The sequence below is a fragment of the Canis lupus genome, chromosome 12, assembly GCF_048164855.1.
Source record: "Canis lupus baileyi chromosome 12, mCanLup2.hap1, whole genome shotgun sequence".
NCBI lineage: Eukaryota > Metazoa > Chordata > Mammalia > Carnivora > Canidae > Canis > Canis lupus.
In genome coordinates this window covers 47,477,686-47,498,656 of record NC_132849.1, presented here as the reverse complement: position 1 = coordinate 47,498,656, position 20,971 = coordinate 47,477,686, and the positions used below count along the sequence as shown (strand labels likewise).

General features: G+C 37.7%; 1 long non-coding RNA gene across 1 annotated transcript in view; it reads right to left on the bottom strand.

Moving 5' to 3' along the window:
- The window catches only part of LOC140600724 (uncharacterized), a 111,980-nt gene that overhangs the window by 75,775 nt on the left and 15,234 nt on the right, over positions 1–20,971 (bottom strand). Inside the window, exon 2 of the long non-coding RNA XR_012003885.1 lies at positions 19,374–19,556. This is a non-coding gene — a long non-coding RNA (uncharacterized lncRNA). The remainder of the gene's footprint in view (positions 1–19,373; positions 19,557–20,971) is intronic.

Sequence of the window (20,971 nt, the reverse complement as noted above, 5' to 3'; positions counted from 1 at the left end):
TTTCCCTTTCACTATTATTTATATTCCCCAAATGAATGAGAACATATAATGTTTGTCCTTCTCCGACTGACTTACTTCACTCAGCATAATACCCTCCAGTTCCATCCACGTTGAAGCAAATGGTGGGTATTTGTCATTTCTAATAGCTGAGTAATATTCCATTGTATACATAAACCACATCTTCTTTATCCATTCATCTTTCGTTGGACACCGAGGCTCCTTCCACAGTTTGGCTATCGTGGCCATTGCTGCTAGAAACATCGGGGTGCAGGTGTCCCAGCGTTTCATTGCATTTGTATCTTTGGGGTAAATCCCCAACAGTGCAATTGCTGGGTCGTAGGGCAGGTATATTTTTAACTGTTTGAGGAACCTCCACACAGTTTTCCACAGTGGCTGCACCAGTTCACATTCCCACCAACAGTGTAAGAGGGTTCCCTTTTCTCCACATCCTCTCCAACATTTGTTGTTTCCTGCCTTGTTAATTTTTCCCATTCTCACTGGTGTGAGGTGGTATCTCATTGTGGTTTTGATTTGTATTTCCCTGATGGCAAGTGATGCAGAGCATTTTCTCATGTGCATGTTGGCCATGTCTATGTCTTCTTCTGTGAGATTTCTGTTCATGTCTTTTGCCCATTTCATGATTGGATTGTTTGTTTCTTTGGTGTTGAGTTTAATAAGTTCTTTATAGATCTTGGAAACTAGCCCTTTATCTGATATGTCATTTGCAAATATCTTCTCCCATTCTGTAGGTTGTCTTTGAGTTTTGTTGACTGTATCCTTTGCTGTGCAAAAGCTTCTTATCTTGATGAAGTCCCAATAGTTCATTTTTGCTTTTGTTTCTTTTGCTTAGGCTGTTTTGCTCCCACCATTCCCAGCGCTAGCCTCTTCTGTCCATGGTGCTGAACTTGAAGGTCAGCATGGCTACCAAAAAAAAAAAAAGAAGAAGAAGGAGGAGGAGGAAGAGGAGGAGGAGGAGGAGGAGGAGGAGGAGGAGGAGAAAGGCAATCTGAATCTATATTGTAAAGGATCTGGAATACTTCTCTGAGCCTGGCCATTGAGAGTCAGTAAATCTTTTCCAAACCCTACACCTCAAGCCACAAGTCTCTCCTTTCTTCCAAAATCTTCAAGTTGAAAAGGGTGAAATAAGTGTGGCTTCCAATTAACAAGAATTACTCAAGCTAATACCTTTCAATTCTATAATTCCAAAGATTCCATTATCTGGGAATCGATGAAAAGTCAGCATGAGGAAGTCTATTTCATAAACATCAGCCCAGATCTACACAGAGTTCAAATAAAAAGGAATCAGAGATTAGAAACTCTCAAGTAGGTCTGAAGCCATGCCACTGGGCTAATGGAGGGTGCTGAGGCTGGTGCTGAGAACAAAGGCTAGAGACAGAGTATGTCTTTATATCTGGTAGAGAATTGATTTTCAAGCCATAAAAATGTTAGTTAAGGAAACACTGACATGAAGTAGGGCAGGGTTGGGGGGAAAAGAAGTTGGAAAATAGCAAGTGCAATTTCAGGCTTATGAGAAATGGAATTAAAGTTAAGAGAAGGAAGGCAATCTATTGTTGTCCAGAAACTGGCAAACAGCACAGCCACTGCATCATTATAGTGGCAACGACCTGCTGTGTTCATTTGTCTCTGAGCTGTCTGATCTAGGAGCTGGGTGATTTATCTACTTTCCACAGCTTCAGCTGGGCCAGGCCAAGAGGATAACTTGGAGAAAGGGGTGGGGGTGAGGGTGGTGACACTCAAGTACCAAGCCAACGAACTCCATATGTCTTGTGTTAGAGAGCACACTCATATATCAACCAATATCATACATTTATTTCACACCTACTATAAACAAATCTCTGTGCTGGAAAGATGCTGGTCATGCAAATCTTGAAAAGGGCATTGGCCTTGGAAAGCTTACAATCTAGTGGCAAAGATTAAACATGCAGAAAACAAATTAATATATGCTGGACCATGGCTAGAGACAAGAGCAAACAGAATACAGAGAACAGCTGACTTTCATATCATGGAAGGCTTCTGAGAGGAAGTAGCACTTGGATCAAATTTAAAAAGTAAGTAGGATTTGCAAAGGCAGAACAAAAAATGAGAGTGAGCATTTGAGGACAAAGCAATTAGCAAAGCTTCAGAAGCAGGAATGGATCAATTATATTTTGAGAAGGGTAGCACTGTCCATCCAAGGCCAAATTCATGACCCAGAATCTAGATATGGTGTGTACAGTCTTCAAGCTCTCCACATCAAGGGACAAAATCTAGACAGCAATGAATGCTTAAGGCTCTGTACATTAGTACTGAGCTGAACAACTTTGTCAAAAATTGAATGACTTCCAGTATCAAAATTAAAGTTTTAGATTTCTGGCCACAGTAAGATATGCTGCTAAAGTACATAGACATATCCAAACCAAACATTCTTTTACCCTATGACTCTCCCGGAAAGCTATTAAGTTAACTAGGACAACACTTCTTTGAACTATTGTATTCTAATCCTGGTAAATAAGAAAATTTAGTGGTTAGTTCTGGCAGGAATAAAGATTCCTATGGATTCTTCAAAGTCAGACAAATAACATTTTGTTTACCTGTATTGGATTCAATGACCTCACTGCCAAGTTGTTATTCCAGCTAGGTGCATCACATTCTCATTACAAGTTAGGCTACCTCAGATAGCAACCACCACAGCACAACTTACAGAATCAGAAACAAATCAGAGGGTAAAAGGAAAGCGAGGGAACCCTCACAGCTTGAGGGAAAAAACATTGTATTTCTAATTCTAGACATATTTCTAAAACATATCTAATTTTTATTTCTAACTCGTGGAAGGAAGAGCTAAAGGAAAGAAGTCAGGATAAATATTAAGATGCCACATCTCAGAGGCAGCCGTTCTACAATAATCTTTCTTGCATCACAACAAAAGGACCTTGGGTCTGCAGAAGAGAGGCAGGAGCAAACATGGAATTTGGTGTTGCAAACAACCTGCAACAGAAGACCCATCTTGAGGAAAGCTCCAGGGTAGTACATCTGCAAGCAGATAAAACTAAAACAAATGAAAGCAAAAAAGTAGCTAGCAAATTGGCAATATTTGGCTAGTGGAAATTCTAGAGGAAAAAAAAAATCAAACTTCACTCAGAGAGTAGAGCTCATCTGGACATAGACCTCGCCACACCACTGAGAACACATTCTGTAACTTGCTCAGTGATTCCCAATTGTCAATTGCTGAGCATTCACATGTAAGAAGCATTCATAAGTCATCTCACTTGATGACTTCAACTCTGAGTTTCCCTGATCCTCTGACTTCCTCCACCAGCATCTTCTTGGTTCCTCCTCAATATTTTCTAGCAGCCTCTCCTCCAAAGTCTTCAGAATGCTCTTTCTCCTTCTTGATTGAAGGTGGTCGCCTGAATGCAGCTGTCTCTTTACTCCCTTCCCTTGTTTTTTTTTTTGTTTTGTTTTTTGTTTTTTAATTTTAAACTCCCTTCCCTTGTTAAACTCAGTCCCTGAGACAGAATAGCAGAAGGCTTAGAATTGAATCACAGGGACCTCCAGTGACAAGCTTTGGCAATGTTAGGCAATGTACTTAACCACTTTCAATCTGTTTCCTTATCAATCAAATACAGATAATAATACCTTCTCAGCTTATGTCAGTTGACAATTTTGAAAATCATATGAGATGATATAAGGGAGAGTGCTTTGAATATGGTAGAGACTTGTAAGCTGTTCGTCTCTAAGGTAAGATGGGATGATAAAAATTGTAGCAAATCCTCTTTCATCTAGACTACCTCCCCTTCCGGCTCCTTCACTGTTTCTCTTCCCCCTGACCTGGCTCCAAATGCAATCCCTGTGTATGATCTAAACATGCCCATCCCTCTTTTCCTCTCCCTTTACCTCCATTCTACCACTCTCAGACAACCATAAGAAACTCTTTACTGTAAGACATGGATTAAACAGATGTTAAGTTCAGATAAGGCCAGAAGCTGGGCTAATTGTAAACCATACTGTTGTTCTACCGAGAAACATCTCAATCTTGTATTTAACCATGAGAGCTCTGAAGTCATACCTCCTGAGTTCAAATTCCACCTTCCTGAGTATTACTTGCCTTTTGACTTCAGGTCAATTGCTTCACCTTCTTGTGTCACAAATTCTTCAACTATAAAATAGGCATGTTAACAGAAGTATCAATCTTATGGAGCTGTTGTGATTTTTACATAAAATAAGATGTAAATTATCTGGAACATTATAAATATGGAATATTTGGTGTAATTTCACATAGTAAGAGGTAGTAACATGAACTCAATCATTCAACAAATATTCAAAAATTAATTAGAAATCTATTTGCTCCAGGAACTGGGGATACAGAGAGAATAAAGCAGACATCTATTCAAGTTTATTAGAGTCTACTGTGGAATAAAAATAAGCAAATAAGAAGTTATAGAGTGGTAAGTGCCATGATAAGGAAAAAATGAAAGATGCTATGAAAACACATAGGAAGGACATCTTGGAAGGATGGGAAATGAAAAGGGAAAAAGTAATAAGGTATTATGGATTGAATTTTGTTAACCCAAAATTCATATGTTGAAGTTCTAAACCCCAATATCTCATAATGTGACTGTATTTGGAGATAGGGTCTTTAATGAGGTAATTCGGGTTAAATGAAGTTATTAGGTAGGCCTTTATCCAATACAACTGGTGTCTTTATAGGAAGAGGAAATTAGGACACTGACTTCCACAATGGGAAGACCATGTGAAGACTCAAGGAGAAGGCATCAATCTACAAGCCAAGGAGTGAGACCCTCAGAAGAAACCAATCCTTTTTTTTTCTTTTTCTTTTTTTTTTATCAGAGTTCAATTTGCCAACATATAGCATAACACCCAGTGCTCATCCCATCATGTGCCCCCCTCAGTGCCCATCACCCAGTCACCCCCACCTCCCCACCCACCTCCCTTTCCACCATCCCTTGTTCTGAAGAAACCAATCCTGCTGATACATTGATCTGGGACTTCCAGCCTACAGAACTATGAGAATATAAAATCTTGTTGTCTGAGGTACCTAGTCTGTGGTTGGCACCTTATTATGGTAGCCCTAGCAGACTAATACATGGGGGTATGACAATGGTAGTCTTCAGAAACATATGGCCACACATCTGAAACTGAACCATGAAGACTGAAGTATGAGGGAAGATGGCAAGAGGCCAAAAGAGAAAGTCAATGCCACTACTTAATCATGATAAGATCTTATATTTGTATATATTCCAAGTTCTTTGGGAGAACACTATTAACTATTTTTGTCCTCACAACAGCCTTAAGGTGGTTGGATACATCTGATTTGTAACTATATTTTACAGAGATCAAAACTGAAGCACAGACAGCTACATGAAAAAGAGTGGTATGGAACTGAACTTGCCTTACCAAAGTTAGATTAGTGCAAGAGTGAAGATATTAGTGAAGGAATAAAGCTAACCTTTGTATTTGATACTGAATATACTTTAGCTTTACTGATGTCATTGGAATGGGAAAAAATAAATTCTCAGGGTAATCTTTTAACATGCAGAAACAGCTAAACCATACAAGAAAATAAGTTTGGAGGCAGATGCAAGTGTACAATTTGAAAAAGACAGAAAGAATGGTTGTATGTGGGCTTACAGATGAGTTAGGCCAGTAGATAAAAATGGAAACTGGATATGACAAATGTTTTGGAGGGACTGCGGGTGGTAAGTGAATTTAGTAAAATCTGTGTGTTCTTTTCAAGGAAGGACAGAGAGGTGAACAGTGAATCAGTCCTCTCTCTTTAGTCCTCAAACGTCTTCACCAGCAATTTAAGCAGTCTGCATCCCACTCCCAGCACATCTTCCTTGAGTTTGACCCTGAGTTGAGTTCTTTGAGCTGAATCTCCACCACCTGAGAGCTTCCAACAAGTGACAAAGTAAAGTCAGCATGGTGTTGTCACTGTTCTGACACAATCTGGTGAGGGGACACTGGGTGAGTTAACTATGTAAGCATTCTTCAAGCATTACATCAGTCTTCTAATCTATGAGATAGGGCCTCATTTAATGTGAGAGTTAAAGAAATGAATTAGAGGAGGGGGTTAACGCCTGTTAAAGCGTTGTGCCTGGCACAGGGCAGGACCTGGATGAACGGTGGATTTTTGCCTCATGTTTTAGGTGGAAAGTTGCTGCTTAGAACTTGGAAGCTGCAGCACGGTTTAGATACCAGCAAGCTCCCTTACCACTCTGAACTTCACAGTATTCAAATGCATCAATAACAAATTAACATTTTCATGACTATGTGCTCCCCAGAGCAGACAAAGACAGCTGGCAGCACCCAGCATCACCCTCCTACTTTCTGAGATGAGCAAGCTAAAGTTAAAAGAACCTAGTAATGTCAAGTAAATATATTTGAGCCTGTCACTGGAAAGTTCCTAATAAGGTTTCCAAGTGATTCATTTGGTGATGGGAAGCATCTGACTCACCCAGTCTGCCCTTGTACACATCTGCAGATTTGATGGACAACTGGCCTCAGCTAATGCTTTTTCAGAGCAATCCAAGGTGTTCTTCACAGGGCATCAAAAACACAACAATGACTCCACTGAGAAATGATGAGAACCAAAAATAACAATTGTATCATCTTCACCAACACAAGAGCACTGGAAAGATGAGAACCAGTATTGCCCAGAAAGAAAGACATGCTATTTTTCAAGTCATTAAGGGGTAAACACCAGAACCACCAGATTCCCCCAGGAGTTCATGTCAGTGGGCTGCACTTGACTATACAGACATCGCGTGCCACATTACAGGGAAATGTCACTAAGCCAAAGGATCTCAGACAGGGCATCCAGTAAATTCTGAGCAAAGCTAGTGGCTGTATCTGGCTGGACTCCAAAAGCAAAGCATTTGGGAATGTGACCTTGCTACATGAAACCTCCAGATGGTGAATTAGAGACAGCCTGCCACTCACAGTTGAAAGGTTCTCCTGGACACCCTGTGCAAGTGTGGTATCTTCCAACTGCGTCCCCATTGCTTCCGTCTGCACCCATACGGGTTCCTGTACCATTTGAGGCACTCCCTGATGTTGATGTATTATTTGATTTTTCCTAAAATAATGTTTTTAAGGTTATTCAAATGTTCTGCCTCCCTTCCTAAATTTTAAGTTTTTCTCCAAATCCTCATGTCCTTCTCTCCTTCTCCAAACCCAAGTTTCAGCCCTAACCTCACCATAGGGCCCCACTCTAATGCCTGTGCTATGACTCGGAGAGAGGATTCCTGTCAGCTTTAATCTCAGAGCACATGGGATGCCCAGAAGTCTTCATGTATGATATTGGTCAAAAGAACTGTCATGCACAGTGTCATCAAAGTGTTCACTCTTGCATATCAAACTCCTGCTTATTGCACCAATTTTTAAGCTCATTAAAATAGCATGCAACTTGCTTTCCAAAGTGTGATATATTTGTGACGACTTGCAAGAAATGCAAAATGTGGAAAAGAAGACAACTGTTGTTAATAAGGGCCAACTATTGATGATGATGATGATGATGATGAATGCATAAATGTGTTTTGTGCACATTCCCCTTCTCACTTCATGCTGACTTTGCTAACAAAGAAGATTAAGAGACTCAAAATAGGGAGACAGAGAGATCTTTGTAAAGATGCAGAGCTTCCCTATCCACAGTTGGACCCTGGAAAAAATGCATAGGTTCATACCTCTAAACCACAGACCCAGGATTTAAAGGCCTGCTTCAGTATAAGGCTGTGATTGCTGCTGCTAAAGTGTTTTCAGAATAGTGATATCCACAGGAAAGATCCTATAACCTGGGAACACTCCTTTGCACACTCCTAAACAGTCCTGGAGGACTTAGAGACACATAAAAAGAGAAAGGCTTTTCTACTCTCCTGCTTTCATCTTTTCTAGATCTTTCCTCCTTTCCAAATTCTACGTACATACTCATACTCAATGCACACTCAAAAAGAACAGAAAATATCTCACCAACTCTGACCCTGTTCCTGAATTATTTGCCCAAAAGGAATAGAAGGTAGTAGAAATCTGAAACATTTTGTTAACCAGAAAATTTTCATCTATTAGTTAACTATGATATCAGTAAGTATTCATCATAAAAAATTAAAACAATGCAAACTAGAAAGATAAAGTTTCCACAAATGATGGTTTATGAAGATTTTACAAATAGAATAGTCAACATTCTCCTTTACATATTGAGCTACAAGTTCTGATTTACCTCCTGAAAATAGTGTATGATTAGAGCATTTCTGGAAAATTATACCATAAATTGATAACCATAATTGCTTCTTGGAATAAAGAAAAACGTACTTTTCCTAATCTCTTATACCATTCAAATTTATCACTATGAACATGCATTGCCTTCTAAAACCAAAGATAAACAAATTAGACAATTAATCAACTTGGCTATTTTTTTTAATTGTTCTTATTAAGACATCAAAATTCAGGCCTTCAAACTAAAGTTCTTTTTTAGTTTGAGGATCTGAAAACAGAGGCTTTGGTCCCAGATCTCTCCTTAATATGTCTCACAACGTGTTTCCAAGTCATGAACACAGAATATCTTTTCTATTTTTTTCCAAAATATCTTTTCATTTATCAAATTTTGTAGTTTTATATGGTTCTTGTACATATCTTGTTAGATTTATTCCTAAGCATTTCATTTTGGGCTGTTATTGTAAATTATATTTTTATTTTTTTAAAGATTTATTTATTTATGATATACATAGAGAGAGAGAGAGAGAGAGAGAGAGAGAGAGAGGCAGAGACACAGGAGGAGGGAGAAGCAGACCTCATGCCAGTAGCCTGACGTGGGACTCGATCCCGGGACTCCAGGATCGCGCCCTGGGCCAAAGGCAGGTGCTAAACCGCTGAGCCACTCAGGGATCCCCTGTAAATTATATTTATAATCTGAATTTCAATTTTGTTAAGCTGAATTGGTATATAGGAAAACATTTGACTTTTATATATTAACTTGTGTCCTATGACCTTGCCATACTCATTGCTTAAGGAGATTTGGCTTACTTATTAGTTTTTTGATTCTTTGGAACTTCTGTATAGACAATCATGTCATCTCTAAACAAAGACAATTTTATTTCTTCATGCCCAATCTTTAAAACTTTATTTCCTTTTCTTGTCTCATGGTATTAATTGAGATTCCATATAATGTTGAGTAGGAGTGACGAGAGATATCCTTGACTTGTTCTGATCCTGGGGGGAAATTCTCTCACCATTAAATATAATACTGTCAATTGTCAGTTTTCTGTAAATATTCTTTATCAAATTGAGGAAATTCCCCTCTAATCCCAGTTTGTTGAGAGTTTTTATCATGAATTGGCGTTACGCTTTGTCAAATGCTTTTTCTGTACAGTCAATACTATCATATGACTTTCTTCCTTACCTGTTAACATGATGGATTACATTGATTGATTTTTCTAATGTTGAGTTAGCCTTGTATACCTGAAATAAATACTATTTGCTTGTGGTGTATAACTCTTTTTATACAATGTTGATTCAATTAACTAATATTTTATTGAGGACTTTTATTTCTATGTTGATATAACTTTCCTTTCTTATAATATCCTTATCTAGTTTTGTCATTAGATTAATGCTGGCATCATAAAATGGTCAAGAAGTATTCTTTCTGTTTCTATTTTCCTGGAAAAGATTGTTGAAAAGTAGTATCATGTCTTCCTTAAATGCATGGCACAATTTACCAATGAAAGCACCTGGAACTAGAACTGGTACTTTTTTTTAAGTTATTAATTATTGATTTAATTTCTCTAAGAAATTTAAGGCTGTTCATACAATCTATCCTCATAAGAGTTTGGCAGTTTGTATCTTTCAAGGAATTGACCAATTAAACTAAATTATCAATGTTGTGAGCATAGAGTTACACATGGTATGTCTTTATTATCCTTTTAATGTCCATTAACTCAGTAGTGATAACTTTTCTTTTATTTCTAATTTTGGAAATTTTGTGTCTTCTCTCTTTTTTCCTGGTTAGTATGACTAGATGTTATTCAATTTATTAACATTTCAAAGAACCAATTTTTGGTTCATTGATTTTTTTGCTATTGTTTTCCTATTTTCAATTGCATTGACATTTGCTCTTATTTTTATTAGTTATTTTATGCTTATTTTAGGTTTAAATTGCTCTTTTTTTCCTCTAGTTTTCTAAGGTGATTTAAGATTTATTTAAGATCTTATTTTCTAATACATGCACTTAAAGCTATACATTTCCCTCTAAGCACTGCCTTCACTGCATCCTACAAATTTTAATTTTATTTTCATTTTCATTGACTTCAAAATAATTTTTCATTTCTCCTGAGACTTTTTCTTTCATTCATGTGTTATTTAGAAGTGTTTTTATTTCATATCCAAATATTTGAGTATTTTCCAGTTATTTTGGTTATTGATCTCCAATTTAATTTCATTATGGTCTAAGAACATAATATGATTTCTATTATTTTAAATTTGCTAAGATGTATTTTGCATACCAGAAAGTAGTCTATTTTGGTGAATGATCCTTGTAAGTTTGAGAAAAATATGCATTCTATCATTATGGGATGGAATATTCTATAAATGTCAATTAGATCAAGTTGATTGATAGTGCTGTTCAGGTTGATTACAGCCTAACTGATTTTCAGCCTGCTTTGTCTATCAATTACTGCAAGTCTCCAACTATAGTAATGTATTTTCCCATTTCTCCTTGAAGTTGTGTCAGTCTTGCCTCATGTATTTTGGCACTCTTTGGTTAGTTAAATATACATTAAGGATTGTTATGTCTTCTTAAAGAATTGACCCCTTTATTATTATATAATGTGCCTCTTCATTGCTAATAATTTTCCTTGTTCTGAAGTCTGGTTTGTCTGAAATTAATATAGCTACTCCAGCTAGCTTTTGATTAATGTTGGCATGGTATATTGTTCTCCATCTCTTTACTTTTAACATATCTGAGTGACTGCATTTAAAGTGGCTGTTTTGTAGACAAAATATAGTTGGGTCTTATTTTTTTACTCACTCTGGCAATTTCTATTTGTTAATTAGTATAATTAGACCATTTACACTAAAGTTATTATTGATATAGTTCAATTAATATCTATTATATTTGTATCTGTTTTTATTCATTGCACTTGTTTATTTTTCACACCTTTTTTACGCTTTCTCTGGTTTTAACTGAGCATTTTACATGAATCCATATTCTCTCCTCTCTTTGCATATCAACTATTTTCTTTTTAAAAACTTAATCTTTGTCCTAGAATTTGAAATACACACTTTTAATTAATCTAGGCCCACCCTCAAATAATAGTTGCATTGCTTCATGTTTAGTAAAAGTGCCTTATAAATATCAGAAATGCTGCTCTCTATCTCTTACGAGAATGTTGTTATTCATTTTACTTATCCATAAGCCAAATCATACAATCACATAGTTATACAAATAAATTGTTACTACAATTACTTCAACAGCTATCTTCTAGATCAATTAAAGATAAGAAATATAAAGAATTTTATTTTACCTTTGTTCCAGGTAAGCATATTTCAGAGTGATTTTTCTGTATTTACCTGTCTCCCCAGATTTTGAAGTGATGGTTACTCTACAACATCATTCTCTAATGTTCTAAGAAAAGTCAGTGACATTTTTTCCAGCTTTTTTCTTGTTGTAAGGATGGGAATGATTACTTCCAAGCTCTTTACATGTAGAAGCTAAAACTGGAAATCCCTTGACTTGTGTTTCAATAGTCTCATCTATAAAATGGAAAAGATCCTGTGCTAGAGGCTTCAAGAGCAATTAAATCATATAAGGAGAGGGCTTTCAGGAGGATCATGAGCCAAGACCTTCTATATGATCTATTAGCCTGTCCTTCGTTTTATCAAAGTTGATTCCTTTTTCTTTTTTTTAAATAGGCTTTATTTTTACAGCAGTTTTAGATTCACAGTAAAATTGAGAAGGTACAGAGATTTCCCATACACCCCTGGCTCTACATGTCACAGCCTCCCCCACTATCAAAACCATGTGCCAGAGGATCATTGATACATCATAGTCATGAAGAGTCCATAGCTTACAACAGGGTTCACTCTTGGTGGTGCACATTCTATGGATCCAAACAAATGTGTAATGACATATATCCATCATTATAATATCATATAGAGTATTTTCACTGCCCCAAAAAAATCTTTTTTCCTTTTCCTATTCATATTGTAATTTTTAAACATTATAATCAGGAATCTCAAGAGATTATATCCTGAACTTTATTTTTTTTCATTCTATCCATACATAATCATACAGACTTATATACCTTTGCCCACAAGGATTTCTGAATTAAGCCATAAAAGTACTAGATTATGTATTCCTCTTGATCGCTATATCCTTGACATTTGCCTACTCTGCATTTTCACAGTACGGATTCTACCTAAAATATACCTAGACTCAAATTAGGAATAACAATGGGGGTACTCAGGAATCAGATGAGTTATAGGTTATGGGATGAAAAGTGCAAGGTTCAGAAAAGGCTGGGGCAATAGAAACAGCATATTCAATGTTAGAATGAAGCAAAGCATAGATGAAGAAACAACATCGAAGGGTCTGTGACCCTCACTACCCTGGGATAACTGTCTTTCCTTGGGATTCCAACTGAACCTCTAGTTGTCAGCCTGCCTGCTTTCTCACATGTTCAAAATTACCACTATTCTTAGAATTATAAAATACCCAAAATGTAATGAACATGAGAACTCATATAGTCTGGTCAATCATCCAAGGCAAGAATCTTTTCAAACTGAGTTATATTACTAAAACCATATCCAGTTTTGCCCTCAGCCAAACCTCATCTTACAATTTTCAAATCTTATTGTGTAAGACTTCACATTCTGAGGGAAATATGAGAATCCTTCAATTGAGAATCACCTGAAGGCTTCATTAACTTGAATGATTTACTCCTCACCCAACTACAAGCTGGATAAACTGCCATCTGCCCCCTCCTTTGCCTTGGTCTTCTGGCCACTCTCAATCCATGTGGCAAGGGCCCATACAGCCAACCTGCCCCAGGTTTGAAATAAATAATATGAACCCTGGTACCAAATGCATGAGTAAAGTTCAAAGATTTATGCTATCTTTTAAAATTGGGCCAATTCCTGTGCACAAGAAAAAAATCGATTGTTGGGCCTGCTTTGTTCTTAAAAAAAATCAATCATGGTTCCTGCCAATGATCCCATTACCCTCTGGATGCCGGGGTCCCTCCTTCACAGGCCCCATTGCATGTTGACATCAGCTGTACTGAACTGCATTTCCATAAGACTTCTGTTTTGGTTTAAGATTGAAATCACCTTTTATATTCCCTTCTCTTCTTAGCATCTTTAGACCCCTATTACTTTTCCCCAAAATAACTGTAAGTGTGTGAACTAATTAGCTTAGGAGCACAGGCTCCCTTAATGCCTTCGGAATCCTGCCATGTCACACTGCTTTTTCTATGTTCTGAGCTGCAAAATAGCCCCTCACTTGGTTTTGGTTTAATTATTCTTCAAGGTCATCCCTGTGCCACTTGTGTCCATGTTCCTTTTCTTCTCTGCTTCTGTTTTTAAGAGGATTTTTAAATAGGTTTGGCAGCTCAGCCGTTTTTGAGTCATTACTAGCTTCAATCCCCTTTCGCACTTATTACTTGGCCTATTTTTTCTCTAGCCTCGCCTCTTTCTCTGCTATATTTGCAAGAGTGTTTCTGATTCTAACTCCTTTGCCAGGTTGGAATTGTTCTGTGTTTTGGTGGCCTGTATTATTTCCCCACAGTTTGAACGAATCTTGCATGGTCTTGATTTGGGAATTGGCCCTTTCCTTCTATTTACAGCACAGACAGACCTTTTACTTCAACATCCAATTGCTCCTCTAGGAAGCTGGGCTGAATGTTCCCTTGATCTTCAGGATGCTTACTGGACAGGTAAGAGCCCCAAGAAGACAGCTTCCCCATTCACAGGTGTTCCACGGCACCCTAGCCTTCCAGATTTCCAATCCACCTACTGATTCATTTCTATGTTCAACTTTGACAGAAACCAGAATTGTGGTTAAGAATAATAAAACAAATACAACAATTATAATAACAATGCCACCTCCCACCAGAGAGCACTGAAGTATTTTCAAGCACTTTCCTATAAATTATACAATCCATAACACATTATATGTATAACAGACTTTTTTTGCTTTCTTCCAATTATTATTCTAATTTTCTATTTGCTTCCAACCTTTTATTGTAATGTTCTTTCCCACTTTGCATTATCAAGCATCACCTTGTAGAGCTTTGGAAGACACTTCAGAGATGAATGTAGACTGAGGGGTTTTGAACTCCTTAAAGTAGCAGAACACAAAGTTAATCCTAAAACCAGGGCTCACATCCTATAAGGAATGTGGAGGGATAATCAGAAAACTGAGGATTAAGACCTCACAACTGAGCATGCCCAACAGAAACTGAGGAAATATCACAACTCAGAGGTACAAAGAAGACCCAAGCATCACTCAGTAATGCCAACAGCAGGCTCTAGGCAACACCTCATTCCAGACATTGCAGACAATGGAAATAGATTCTTAACTGAGATTTAGTATAGTTTTCAGGTGGAATAAAGTCTGCCAAGTATGAGCCTCTTTGGGTAGACGGTCTGGACATGCTATCAAAGTAGAGTGCCAAGTATAGAGGGAGAAAAATAGATACCCAATGATGAAGCAAGACAGAAGACTCAAAGGCCAGGGAAACACATCTTCGAAAGTGCACTGTTATGGTCTAAATTGGAGATAGAGCCTTTAAAGAGGTGATTCACCAAAAATGAAGAGACAGTTTGGGTGGGCTCTAATCCAGTTGACTGGTGTTATTATAAGAGAAGAAAATTTGGACAGACAATAAGATACCAGGGATGAGCATGCACATTGGAAAGACCACTTGAGGATACGGGAAGAAGGTGGTAGTCCGTAAGCAAAGGACAGAGAAGAAACCAAATCTACCCACACCTGAATCTCGGAACTCTTGCCTTAAAAAATTGATTTCTGTTAAGCCACCCAAGCTGTGTTCTTTGTTACAGCAACCTAAGCAAATGAATATATTCACCCACAGGATAAATTAAGCAGAAAACTCTCAAGTCATTTGTCCTGAGTTGAACTCTCACATGATCTCTTACTTGCTATATGACCTTGGGTAAGTTATGTAACCAATCCATTCCTCAGCTTTTTCATGTTTAATGAGGAGGTATCTACAACACTGCCATGAGGATTAAATAAGTAAACCCTTGTAAACCAGTTGGAAAACATGATAACGTGCTATGTGTTAGTTGCTGCCATCATCATCATCATCATCATCATCATCATCATCATCTAACATGCAAGGATTTTTCATGGATTTCAGGAAAGGCAGAAGAAAATTGATGAGACTGGGGCAAACATGTAAATAGAAATGGATTTTTGAAGCAGAAAGTTTGTGACCGAAAGCTTCTACCAGGCAAACATCAATAGCTAATTCTGGGAAATGAAGACAGTCCTGGAAGATGGAGTATTTCTCTCCCCTTTAATTCACACACATTGTCTGAAGCATGGGCTTCCCAGAATTCAAAAGCATTTCAGCAATAAACATTAAGCACCCACATCCTCAGTAATATGGAGAAAAAGAATAAAGATAAATGCCATCATTGCATATGTGCTATGGGGCAGGCTTGATGCCACCACACCCCAAAACAAAAAACAGGAGAAAAAAATTCTGGAGTCACATCAATTTTTTATGTTAAATTTCTACATGTTCTTTTATGTTGTTGTATATGAGAAAACTATGAATATTCCCTTTCCTTGAAGAGAAGCCCTCTTCCTACCCTACCATGACAGAGATAAAGTGGACAAGAGTTAGTGTTCAAATTGTTGGATAGGGTTGGAAAGAATCCTTTTTTAAGCAATGATTTCCATATTTTTAGACAAAAGGGTTATTTGTCTAAAAAAGTAAGCACAGGCTCTATGATGTGGTAATAACATGGGGAACTAAATATTTGACCCTTTGAGTTCTCCAGTCTTCATTTCAGCCTGCTTAGGAAAAAAAGGAGATTGAAACCACATTCCTGGAAATGTCATATTTATCGACAGTGATAAATTTCTGAGTCCGAAGGACTCATCTGCACTTACTTTTGCAGCAAAGACTCAGAAAATGGGCAATTGCTTCCCCAACATGAAAAAAGCATCCTAGAGCTGAGTATTTGATTGGAAAAAATGAGAACAGCTTACCAAAGATGAGAGCTCTGGGAGATCGTTCACGTTCAGAAAAGAAACCAAGTGTGGCTAAGAAAGGCAAGCCGACTAGTCCAACAAGAGGAACTGAATAGAGTCTGCATATTACACATACAGGGAGTATGTCTCATTGTAACATTTTTTTCCATCACTTAGAAGACTGGTATCAAAACACTTATCTCAAAATTCTACTGGTCTACAAATCTATCTCAGAATTCCTGGTTTTAGTCCTGTTTTCCTAAGGCTCAAGAAAGACCAATGTTGGTTTGAAAAAGAGATTATTTCAAACTATTTTATTCTGATCCCCTGAGAAATCAGATTTCTGAAAATACCTCAATTAGATTTGTACTTTTGTGACCCTTCAGCCCTAACAACAAAGTCTAGGAACTATGAGTTATGTGTCTGCCAAACAAGTTAAGGAAGGCTTTTAACAAGACCAAGAAGGGCAGAGCACTTGGTGAGGCAGGTAGGAATGGAACGTATATGCGGTTTGGTGGCTTAAAGAATTTTTGAGGATGTTTGCCTTCTGCAGCCATAAACTACCCCATGAGTGGCTCTACTCTATATCCTGTTTGACAGACTGGTTGATCTATCGTCCACTCCTACTCTACACAAACTGGCCAGGCTACATAGCTAACCCAAATTCTGCAAACACTGAGACCTGTTGGCATTACTTTTCCCCCCTTGTTTATTAGTATGTGTTGACATCCAGACAGATTCTCAGGCAGGTCCTGTAGACTTCAGATTTTCACAATATTACAATTTCAGCAGGCTGAATGTTAAAAAATGGAAATTGGACAGACTGTTATCAACTTTAATCGACCATTAGAGCATCAGAGCCTGAAGGCACAGTATTTAACGGTTGGAATGGGGTGGTCAAGTAAAATGCTGTCTCTTTCATTTGGAATCTGGGAATAAAGCCAACCCAGATAAAAAGGGAAAAAAAGCCATTACTCTGACAGCTGTGGCAGAGCACAAGGATCCGCGTTGCAAAGGAGGCCAAGATGCAAATATTGCAGTACACTTGGGTAAGGTTTGTCTGTGAGTTCTGGTTTGCAGATTTTGTACATAATGGAGATAAATAAGCCAAGGAATGAGATACTGACCTATCAGAATGAAGGCCATTATCTAATATCAAAAATGGATACTGTGACATCATATTATATTGCCAGCCTTGGCCTCAAAATGTCATCACCTTTCTGTGCAGCAATGGCTGTCTTCTTGGAGAGGCACATAATTTGCTGCTTTGGTTAGGCTTCTCTGCCTCAGCCCTGGGTTTAGAGAATGATTCTGGAATTAAGGTTTTTAACGACACCGGTACTAGTGAGCGTTCACCTGTTGGCAGCCATCTTGTTAAAACCACCCATGAGAGAAAAGTTCCTTTACTGTAAGTGAAGTCCCCATTCTCCTTTATGCCTCTGTTGGCCATGCCAGATTCCTTCCCGACACCATTTACTCTGCTAATGTGGTTTTGCACATTATGAACTTCCAGAATGTGAAACTGAGCACAGTTTTCTTTTAAACAAAATATATTGTTTATGTAAAGAGTCTAATGGCCCATAGCAATCCAATTTACATGTAAAGTACAAGATTTCATATTGGATCAGTTTTATTACCTCACATATGAAAGATATTGAGCAGTGGTAGGTATATTGTATTTGTATCAGAAAAATACAAGGGCAGATTTATTAGGCTTGTGCTTAATAATATTAGAATCGATTATCCCAATGAGACGTGAGACATCTGTTCATGGTGGGGAGAGGCATCATTTCCACCCCTGCTGCTTTTCAGTAAACCCTCTCCCCTCAATCAAGTGACCATACCTAAAGGGTTAATAAAGCCTCCCAAAGTGAGGACATGAACTCTCTATCAGCAACAAGGGAATATTGTTGATATCATTTAAAATTTATTAAGCACATTTAGTTTGCTGGGCATTGTACCAAACCCATAAAACATAAGATATTTTATCACTGGTTGCTTTCGTATGCTAAATATGTTGATTTGCTTGACCTCTCGAAAACTGGATTTAATCTTTCCCATATTTCCTACATTATGAAACCCCAAATCTATTTTTCTTTATACTTTAGCTTTTCTTTCTGTGAAACTCCAGTCACTAGACAATCCCTTTACAGAGTAATCTGTATTCTCATAAACTATAAACTATTTGAAATACCTTAGGAGAGAATGCATCTTTTTTATTATTATTAACTTAGAATGTTGTTCTTTAAGCACTGTGGTTGAGACAGAAGAGCTAATCCTTTTGAGTACTACCAACAGATTTTCTTGATGCCCTCTCTCCGTTTGCCACAATACATTGTCATTCAATACAATTGAAAGTTCCAATCAATATTACTTAAATCATATGAGGATAAACCATATTCTTGATTTAACAAAAACTAAAACAAGGAGGCAACTTTGTAAGGGACACATAAATTTGAAATGAAACTACTACAAAGGTCAATTTACCCATAACATCCTGCTGGAAATTTTGTTACGTTTTTGGATAAATGATTTTGTTTTATGAATTTTCATCTCTAAACATTTTTTTCTTTTTCATGTTTTCAAAGTTGGAAAAAGCTTTCTTTTCCAACCTAAGCTGCTTCTTGGAGTAAAAATATGTTCCCTAGGTGCCCATGTCTGAGTGGATGTGATTGTGCTTTTAGAGTTAGATACACACATTTTCCACGGCCTTCTAGCCTCTAGGCATGCAGGCAAAGTTCGAACACAACATCGCAAATAAACAAAACTAAACTGAACAGCTAAAGCCTTCTTTCAAGGAAAGACAAACCCATTAGCAAGCAAAGGCCAGACCACAATGTGACTCATGCCTATGCCCCAAAGATAACTCACCCGTGCTCATCCTAGAGAGAAAATGTATTGTCTGTGTGTTCATTGAGTCCACACATAGCTTACACTTTCTGAGCCTTGAACAATGTGTCCTCTAGCATGGATTAGTTGTATAGTCATTACACTTGTGGATATTGGTTACATGAGTATTGTCTCGCCTTGTGCAGAAAAACAATGCTTAACTAAAATACTGAGTTTACATTAAAAACATTTCTTCCACAATAAATCTTCCTCTCTACACATTCCCAAGTCTAGGCTTTGTGCTAAATCCAACCTTTGCCAGCACTGGTGCTCATCAGGAAGAGAGGGAGCTGAAGCAGGGGAACTACTCCCCAGACAGAAGTGGTGCCTCCCAGCTGGGTCATAGCTGCACGATGACTGGTCTCCGAAGGTCAGTAATATGCATCCATCAAATTAAGGAGCTCTCAGGTGCTCCTTTCTCTACAGATATCAGAGACTAGGATTCAAATGGGAGAGAAACACACATTTAATCAGTTAATAAACTTACTTCAGACAGGCTTGCCCCATGCCTTGATAAGGAATTTCTATTTCTCGTGTGTTGTCATTTCTATTCTTAATGCATTAGATCTACCCTCTTTCGTTGATCTCCATCCCTTACCAGGCAAGCATCCATGGCACCTTACTTGTCAGACACTAAAGCAGCTGTCTTAGTCTGTTCAGGTTACTGTAACAAAATACCACAGACTGGATGACTTATAAACAGTAGAAATTTATTTCTCACAGTTCTGGAGGCTGAAAGTCCAGTATCATGATGCCAGCATGGTCAGGTGAGGGCCCTCTCCAGAGTCCCAGACTTCTCATCACATCCTACATGGTGAAAGGAGCAGGGAGCTCTGTGGGACCTCTTTCCTCAGAGCACTAATCCCATTCATGAGGACTCCACCTTAGACCAAACTACCATCAAAGGCCACACCTACTAATGCCATTACCTTTGGGGGTCCAAATTTCAACATGAATGTGAGGAGGGCACAAACATTCATACCATAACAGGGAGATAAGATCCATAGTGATATAATTACTAAATAACACAAGGAGATGTGTGATTAAAACATCAAAATGCAAAGCTATTGAAGTTCAGGGAAACAAATATTCCATTATATCCATTATACTCTATCACCAAGGCAGAAAAGCAGATGAACATATTCTTGAAATATTTCCAATGGTAATTGAAATAATAAGAGTTTTCCTTTCCTTGCCCATAAGCAGAAAATTCAAGTAATCACATCACGTTGGTACCTTGTCATTCCATTTACTAGATGAAGCAAAAGAAAAGCATCAATAATGCCCCCATTTTTATATGAATCTAAATGTCTTTGGTTTCCACCTTATTTCCTTTCCTAATGCAAAATGCATTTTCCCAAAGAAACAATGTTATACATGTGACAATTAGTACCCCTCTACTGCAGCCCTTTAAATGCATCTGACAAGCCCATGTCAGCTGTTAGAAGAAACTAGTAAAAAAAAAAAAAAAAAAAAAAAAAAAAAAAAAAACCCACACTCTTCCAAAATATCTCCAGGTTCTCTCCAGGCTTTGTAAGAGCCAAAGATAAGAATATATAAAACACAAGATGCTGGAAGGAATCAGGGATCTCTCTGACTAGAAAACTTTCTGAGCAAGAGCAGTATTGTAAAATATCTGTTTATTTGCATATCTTCTCTATTGGTGGTAAGGTCTTCAAAGAATGGGGCAAAGACTTCCCTATCTCATTCTTGTACAGTGCCTAGAAAAACAACCCACAAATGGTTGCTTAATTAATTAATTAATCCATGCTTCAAGGTTAATTAACTCCCCCAAACGAAACTTCTATTTATTCAGTGGTCTCAACCGAAGTTTAGAGGGAAAGCAATCTA